Raw genomic sequence first — 7500 nt, forward strand, 5'->3', positions numbered from 1 at the left:
TCAGAAGCGCCTATTGAAAGACGTCTCTCAAGCTGCTCCCTGACTGGGCCCTGTCCATTGTCACGTTAATCCCAGGGCGGGGCGGGACTGCTTTGACCGGGAGACCTGTTTTCTGGGACGCAGGTGTGACATTCCAGGGAGGCACCTACTTTGTGCTGATTCGAAACGACCACGACAACGGCAACTTGCAGTTCTATATTACAACAACAACAACGCGCGTGTGGTAGTTGGGAGGGGCTGCGTTCGCGCTCTCCCCCCTGCATTGAAACTCAAAGTTCGATTTTCAATCCCATAGTCCACCAATCGGATGGGAGACGTGTGTGTGTGTGTGTGTGTGTGTGTGTGTGTGTGTCAGTGTCAGTGTCAGTGTCAGTCAGTGTCTCTCTCTCTCTCTCTCTCTCTCTCACTCTTACTCAGAGCTGCTGTGGAAGGAAACCTTTTTAAAAAGAACTTGCATATTGAAAAAAAGATGTGTCTCAAGCTGCCGGGGCCCTGTCCATTGTCACGTTAATGGCAGGACGGGGCAGGACTGCTTTGACCAGGAGACCTGTTTTCTGGGACGCAGGTGTGAGATTCCAGGGGACCTGCTTTGTGCTGATTTCCCTGCCTCCCTCCCTCCCCCCCAGGACTTCCTTCTGAACACCTTTGTCGTTTAATCGAGGGCCAAAAGCCTGCCTGTGAAAGGGAAGGATCAGCCGGTCAGCCCCCTGCTGGTCGCTGCTGCCAGTGCAGCAGGCGTGCGTGTGTCCTCGGCCTCGTGTCCAGGTCCCTCAGGGACTTGAGGCAGCTCTCCCCGGTGGTCTCGTGGTCAGGACCGGGCTTCGAATCCCAGTCGGGGGGGGATGACTTTCTGCTGCAGATTAATTGGCATGAAGGAAAGTCTCCCCTCCTGAGCGTAAAGCTCCACCCTCACCACCACCACCGCCTTTTCCTCCCCTTGACAAACGGACAGACAGACAGTCAGACAGTCAGTCCAGTTCGGGAGCGCAGCTTTCATTAAGCAATGGCGTTTGTGACAACTCATCGTCTGACAGGTTGATGATTTCCCCACACGCCTCCTGCCGAATAAAAGGCTCACCCTCCCGGACACTACCCCCAGAATCACCCACCCCCCCCCCCCCGGGGTGAATATTAAGCCCGAGAACACCGACTGTAACCAACCGCAGTGAAAAGTTGAAGTGGCAACTCATTAACCAGATTTATTTTGGGCAACTCATTAACCAGATTTTTTGTTCATTTGGTTTATGAGTTGCCAAGTGTAAATCTGGTTAATGAGTTGCCACTTCAACTTTTCACTGCGGTTGGTTACAGTCGGTGTTCTCGGGCTTAATATTCGCCCCAGGGGGGGTGTATAGCGGGCGATGGCCGGTGTGGAGTGCGTTTTTTGGGGGTTGATTTTCACTTTGCCTCGCTGGTGGAATTTGTGGGAGGCAGGCAAGGGGATTGGTGTGGGCTGGTGGGCGGCAAGGGAGATGCTTGCTTCGGGGTGTTATCCTCACTTTGGTCCGCTGGTGAGAGTAGGCAGCGGCAGGCCGGCAGGCAGGCAGGCAGGCAGGCAGGCAAGTGTGATGTAGTGTGGGGTGCAGTGCAGTGCGGTGCAGTGCAGTGCTGCCCTGTCGTTTATGAAAGGTTGTAATGACACTGCTTTGCAGCTGACCATGTCCACTGATTTGTGACGCCCGTATGGAGGTTGATATCTCAGGAGGGCCGAGGCCGATTTCCTCCGGGGACGGCTCGTCGCGTGCGGCAGGACGAGGCGCAGCGGACGGTACCGAGCGCTCGGAGGTGCGGCGCTGCCCGCCGGAGGTACAGCGAAAGGCTGCAAACCGCTTTCCGCCTGCTAACTCGGCGGCCGTCAGACCGACCGACTCCGCTTTACCACCGGAGCTAGAGTCGGGCAAGGGGCACCGAAAGGTACCGGAAGGATCGCGTTCGCACGACGGGAAGTCGACTAGCGGGCCGCCGAAAGCGAGCCGGGGGCCCCCGGTTTTTCTGTCCCACCTGGAGACTGATATCTCAGGAAGGCCGAGGCCGATTTCCTCCGGGGACGGCTCGTCGCGTGCGGCAGGACGAGGCGCAGCGGACGGTACCGAGCGCTCGGAGGTGCGGCGCTGCCCGCCGGAGGTACAGCGAAAGTCTGCGAACCGCTTTCCGCCTCCTCTCACCGCACGGCTCTCCTTTTCACCCACTGGCGGATTTTCACCCTCCGACTGCTCGCTACCGTCCGCTGCGCCTGGTCCGGGCCCTGTCCATTGTCATGTTAATGGCAGGGCGGGGCAGGACTGCTTTCACCAGGAACCCGGTTTTCTGGGTCAGAGGTTCCAGGGGACCTGTTTTGTGCGGACTTCCCTGTGTCCGTCCCTCCCTGCCTGCCTTCCCCCCAGGACTTCCTTCTGAACACCTTTGTCGTTTAAAATAATAATAAATAATATGTGTGTGTGTGTGTGTGTGTCGGTGTCAGTATCAGTCAGTCAGTCAGTCTCTCTCTCTCTCTCTCTCTCTCTCTCTCACTCAGAGCTGCTGTGGAAGGAAACTTTTTTAAAAAGAACTTGCTTATTGAAAGAAAGATGTGTCTCAAGCTGCCGGGCCCTGTCCATTGTCATGTCAATGGCAGGACTGCTTTCACCAGGAACCCGGTTTTCTGGGTCAGAGGTTCCAGGGGACCTGTTTTGTGCGGACTTCCCTGTGTCCGTCCCTCCCTGCCTGCCTTCCCCCCAGGACTTCCTTCTGAACACCTTTGTCGTTTAAAATAATAATAAATAATATGTGTGTGTGTGTGTGTGTGTGTCGGTGTCAGTCAGTGAGTCAGTGTCTCTCTCTCTCTCTCTCTCTCTCTCTCTCTCACTCAGAGCTGCTGTGGAAGGAAACTTTTTTAAAAAGAACTTGCTTATTGAAAGAAAGATGTGTCTCAAGCTGCCGGGTCCTGTCCATTGTCCTGTCAATGGCAGGACTGCTTTCACCAGGAACCCGGTTTTGTGGGTCAGAGGTTCCAGGGGACCTGTTTTGTGCGGACTTCCCTGTGTCCGTCCCTCCCTGCCTGCCTTCCCCCCAGGACTTCCTTCTGAACACCTTTGTCGTTTCAGCGAGGGCCAAAAGCCTGCCTGTGAAAGGGAAGGATCAGCCGGTCAGCCCCCTGTTGGTCGCTGCTGCCAGTGCAGCAGGCGTGCGTGTGTATTCGGCCTCGTGTCCAGGTCCCTCAGGGACTTGAGGCATCTCTCCCCGGTGGTCTCGTGGTCAGGACCGGGCTTCGAATCCCGGTCGGGGGGGATGGCTTTCTGCTGCAGATTAATTGGCACCTCTGAAAGAAAGTCTCCCCTCCTGAGCGTAAAGCTCCACCCTCACCACCACCGCCACCTTTTCCACCCCTTGACAAACAGACAGACAGACAGACAGTCAGTCAGTCCAGTTCGGGAGCGCAGCTTTCATTTGGAAGCAGACCCTGCTTGTTTAAAGTCAACGACGCCAAGTTATTTTGCACTTTGAATTATATCGCTACGTGCGAGCGGCACTCAGCCTTGGAGAAGAAAAAAATACCACTGAGCTGAGAAAGGTCTTTTTAAAACGGTTTCCTTCCACAGCAGCTCTGAGTGTAAGAGAGAGAGAGAGAGAGAGAGAGAGATATCAGCTTTATTCTCAGTAATAAAACACACACACACACACACACACACAGACACTGGGAAAGAGCTGTTTTTCCTTTTGAATATCTCCCCACGGGGAGCTGCACCGTTCCCAGAAACACTGCAATACTGGGTCGATGCGTGGAGTGGACAGAGCAAGCCCCTAGTCCATCTCCCTGTTCCAAAAATTAATTAAAAATAATAATAAATAATATGTGTGTGTGTGTGTGTGTGTGTGTGTGTGTGTGTGTGTGTCGGTGTCAGTATCAGTCAGTCAGTCAGTGTCTCTCTCTCTCTCTCTCTCTCTCTCTCACTCAGAGCTGCTGTGGAAGGAAACTTTTTTAAAAAGAACTTGCTTATTGAAAGAAAGATGTGTCTCAAGCTGCCGGGCCCTGTCCATTCTCCTGTCAATGGCAGGACTGCTTTCACCAGGAACCCGGTTTTCTGGGTCAGAGGTTCCAGGGGACCTGTTTTGTGCGGACTTCCCTGTGTCCGTCCCTCCCTGCCTGCCTTCCCCCCAGGACTTCCTTCTGAACACCTTTGTCGTTTGAGCGAGGGCCAAAAGCCTGCCTGTGAAAGGGAAGGATCAGCCGGTCAGCCCCCTGCTGGTCGCTGCTGCCAGTGCAGCAGGCGTGCGTGTGTATTCGGCCTCGTGTCCAGGTCCCTCAGGGACTTGAGGCAGCTCTCCCCGGTGGTCTCGTGGTCAGGACCGGGCTTCGAATCCCGGTCGGGGGGGATGACTTTCTGCTGCAGATTAATTGGCACCTCTGAAAGAAAGTCTCCCCTCCTGTGCGTAATGCTCCACCCTCACCACCACCGCCGCCTTTTCCACCCCTTGACAAACAGACAGACAGACAGACAGTCAGTCCAGTTCGGGAGCGCAGCTTTCATTTGGAAGCAGACCCTGCTTGTTTCAAGTCAACGACGCCAAGTTATTTTGCACTTTGAATTATATCGCTACGTGCGAGCGGCACTCAGCCTTGGAGAAGAAAAAAATACCACTGAGCTGAGAAAGTTCTTTTTAAAAAGGTTTCCTTCCACAGCAGCTCTGAGTGAGAGAGAGAGAGAGAGAGAGAGATATCAGCTTTATTCTCAGTAATAATACACACACACACACACACACACACACAGAGACACTGGGAAAGAGCTGTTTTTCCTTTTGAATATCTCCCCACGGGGAGCTGCACCGTTCCCAGAAACACTGCAATACTGGGTCGATGCGTGGAGTGGACGGAGCAAGCCCCTATTCCATCTCCCTGTTCTAAAAATCAATTAAAAATATTAATAAATAATATGTGTGTGTGTGTGTGTGTGTGTCGGTGTCAGTATCAGTCAGTCAGTCAGTGTCTCTCTCTCTCTCTCTCTCTCACTCAGAGCTGCTGTGGAAGGAAACTTTTTAAAAAAGAACTTGCTTATTGAAAGAAAGATGTGTCTCAAGCTGCCGGGCCCTGTCCATTGTCATGTTAATGGCAGGACTGCTTTCACCAGGAACCCGTTTTTCTGGGTCAGAGGTTCCAGGGGACCTGTTTTGTGCGGACTTCCCTGTGTCCGTCCCTCCCTGCCTGCCTTCCCCCCAGGACTTCCTTCTGAACACCTTTGTCGTTTAAAATAATAATAAATAATATGTGTGTGTGTGTGTCGGTGTCAGTATCAGTATCAGTCAGTCAGTGTCTCTCTCTCTCTCTCTCTCTCACACTCAGAGCTGCTGTGGAAGGAAACTTTTTTAAAAAGAACTTGCTTATTGAAAGAAAGATGTGCCTCAAGCTGCCGGGCCCTGTCCATTGTCATGTCAGTGGCAGGACTGCTTTCACCAGGAACCCTTCCCTGCCATTGCAGTGTTGATTTGGTCCTTATGCAAATTTAGGGGCGGAGCCAGCACACAAACGACCAATCACAGCAAAGTCCGCACTTTGCGAGCGCACGAGGTCGCGGCCAGCGTTCCAGTCCGCTCAGATCCAAATAAGCCCGAAAAGGAACACGCTCGATCTTAGCCAAAAGGCCGAGAAGCGATACCGCGCTCGATGCGAATTGATCTCGGGTCCTGTTTGCCCTCCCTCTTTGTTCTCTGGCTGCCGGTGTTGAAAGCAGTCTCGAAGCACTGCCGTTCTCTCCCACTCTGGCCACATTTTTTGCCACCGTTTCTAATTGCAACAGTGGATGAGTTTAAAGAAGTTGCCGTTTTTTCCTTTCTTGCCAGGATTGCTTGACAGATTGGTAAATTTGCCAGTAGGCCACCAATCAGATGGGGGAGGGTTGTGTCTCAACGGACCTCCGTCAGTCAGTCTCAGTCACTAACGAACTGCCGTGGAAGGAAACCTCTTTGAGTAAAACTAGTGACGTGACGTGTCTCACAATGAGCGAGCGAGTGAGATTGCAACGGCCAATTGAGAAAGAGGTGAGGTGCTGACAATCAGCAGCTCGTGTTGAAACATTCATTCCACGGCAGGCAAGACCAATCAAAAAAAATACTGCAGATGCTGGCTCGGCTCGGCTGGCTGGCTGGCTGGCTGGCTGGCTGGCTGGAAATGGGAAATAAAAACACAAGGCGTGTTAAAGGCTGGTTAAACTGTCGAAAGAAACAAGGCGTTAATGTTTCAGAAGCGCCTATTGAAAGACGTCTCTCAAGCTGCTCCCTGACTGGGCCCTGTCCATTGTCACGTTAATCCCAGGGCGGGGCGGGACTGCTTTGACCGGGAGACCTGTTTTCTGGGACGCAGGTGTGACATTCCAGGGAGGCACCTACTTTGTGCTGATTCGAAACGACCACGACAACGGCAACTTGCAGTTCTATATTACAACAACAACAACGCGCGTGTGGTAGTTGGGAGGGGCTGCGTTCGCGCTCTCCCCCCTGCATTGAAACTCAAAGTTCGATTTTCAATCCCATAGTCCACCAATCGGATGGGAGACGGTGTGTGTGTGTGTGTGTGTGTGTGTGTGTGTGTCAGTGTCAGTGTCAGTGTCAGTCAGTGTCTCTCTCTCTCTCTCTCTCTCTCTCACTCTTACTCAGAGCTGCTGTGGAAGGAAACCTTTTTAAAAAGAACTTGCATATTGAAAAAAAGATGTGTCTCAAGCTGCCGGGGCCCTGTCCATTGTCACGTTAATGGCAGGACGGGGCAGGACTGCTTTGACCAGGAGACCTGTTTTCTGGGACGCAGGTGTGAGATTCCAGGGGACCTGCTTTGTGCTGATTTCCCTGCCTCCCTCCCTCCCCCCCAGGACTTCCTTCTGAACACCTTTGTCGTTTAATCGAGGGCCAAAAGCCTGCCTGTGAAAGGGAAGGATCAGCCGGTCAGCCCCCTGCTGGTCGCTGCTGCCAGTGCAGCAGGCGTGCGTGTGTCCTCGGCCTCGTGTCCAGGTCCCTCAGGGACTTGAGGCAGCTCTCCCCGGTGGTCTCGTGGTCAGGACCGGGCTTCGAATCCCAGTCGGGGGGGGATGACTTTCTGCTGCAGATTAATTGGCATGAAGGAAAGTCTCCCCTCCTGAGCGTAAAGCTCCACCCTCACCACCACCACCGCCTTTTCCTCCCCTTGACAAACGGACAGACAGACAGTCAGACAGTCAGTCCAGTTCGGGAGCGCAGCTTTCATTAAGCAATGGCGTTTGTGACAACTCATCGTCTGACAGGTTGATGATTTCCCCACACGCCTCCTGCCGAATAAAAGGCTCACCCTCCCGGACACTACCCCCAGAATCACCCCCCCCCCGGGGTGAATATTAAGCCCGAGAACACCGACTGTAACCAACCGCAGTGAAAAGTTGAAGTGGCAACTCATTAACCAGATTTATTTTGGGCAACTCATTAACCAGATTTTTTGTTCATTTGGTTTATGAGTTGCCAAGTGTAAATCTGGTTAATGAGTTGCCACTTCAACTTTTCACT

The 7500-nt window shown here is 53.1% G+C and overlaps 2 pseudogenes; both read right to left on the reverse strand.

Annotated features, from left to right (window-relative positions):
• Positions 1-3713: 3713 nt before the first annotated feature.
• LOC137307972 (U2 spliceosomal RNA) lies at positions 3714-3830 on the reverse strand (annotated as a pseudogene).
• A 963-nt stretch (positions 3831-4793) lies between these two features.
• Positions 4794-4910, reverse strand: LOC137307984 (U2 spliceosomal RNA; annotated as a pseudogene).
• Between the last annotated feature and the right edge of the window lie 2590 nt (positions 4911-7500).

This window comes from Heptranchias perlo, unplaced genomic scaffold (assembly GCF_035084215.1).
Source record: "Heptranchias perlo isolate sHepPer1 unplaced genomic scaffold, sHepPer1.hap1 HAP1_SCAFFOLD_1169, whole genome shotgun sequence".
Taxonomy (NCBI): Eukaryota; Metazoa; Chordata; class Chondrichthyes; order Hexanchiformes; family Hexanchidae; genus Heptranchias; species Heptranchias perlo.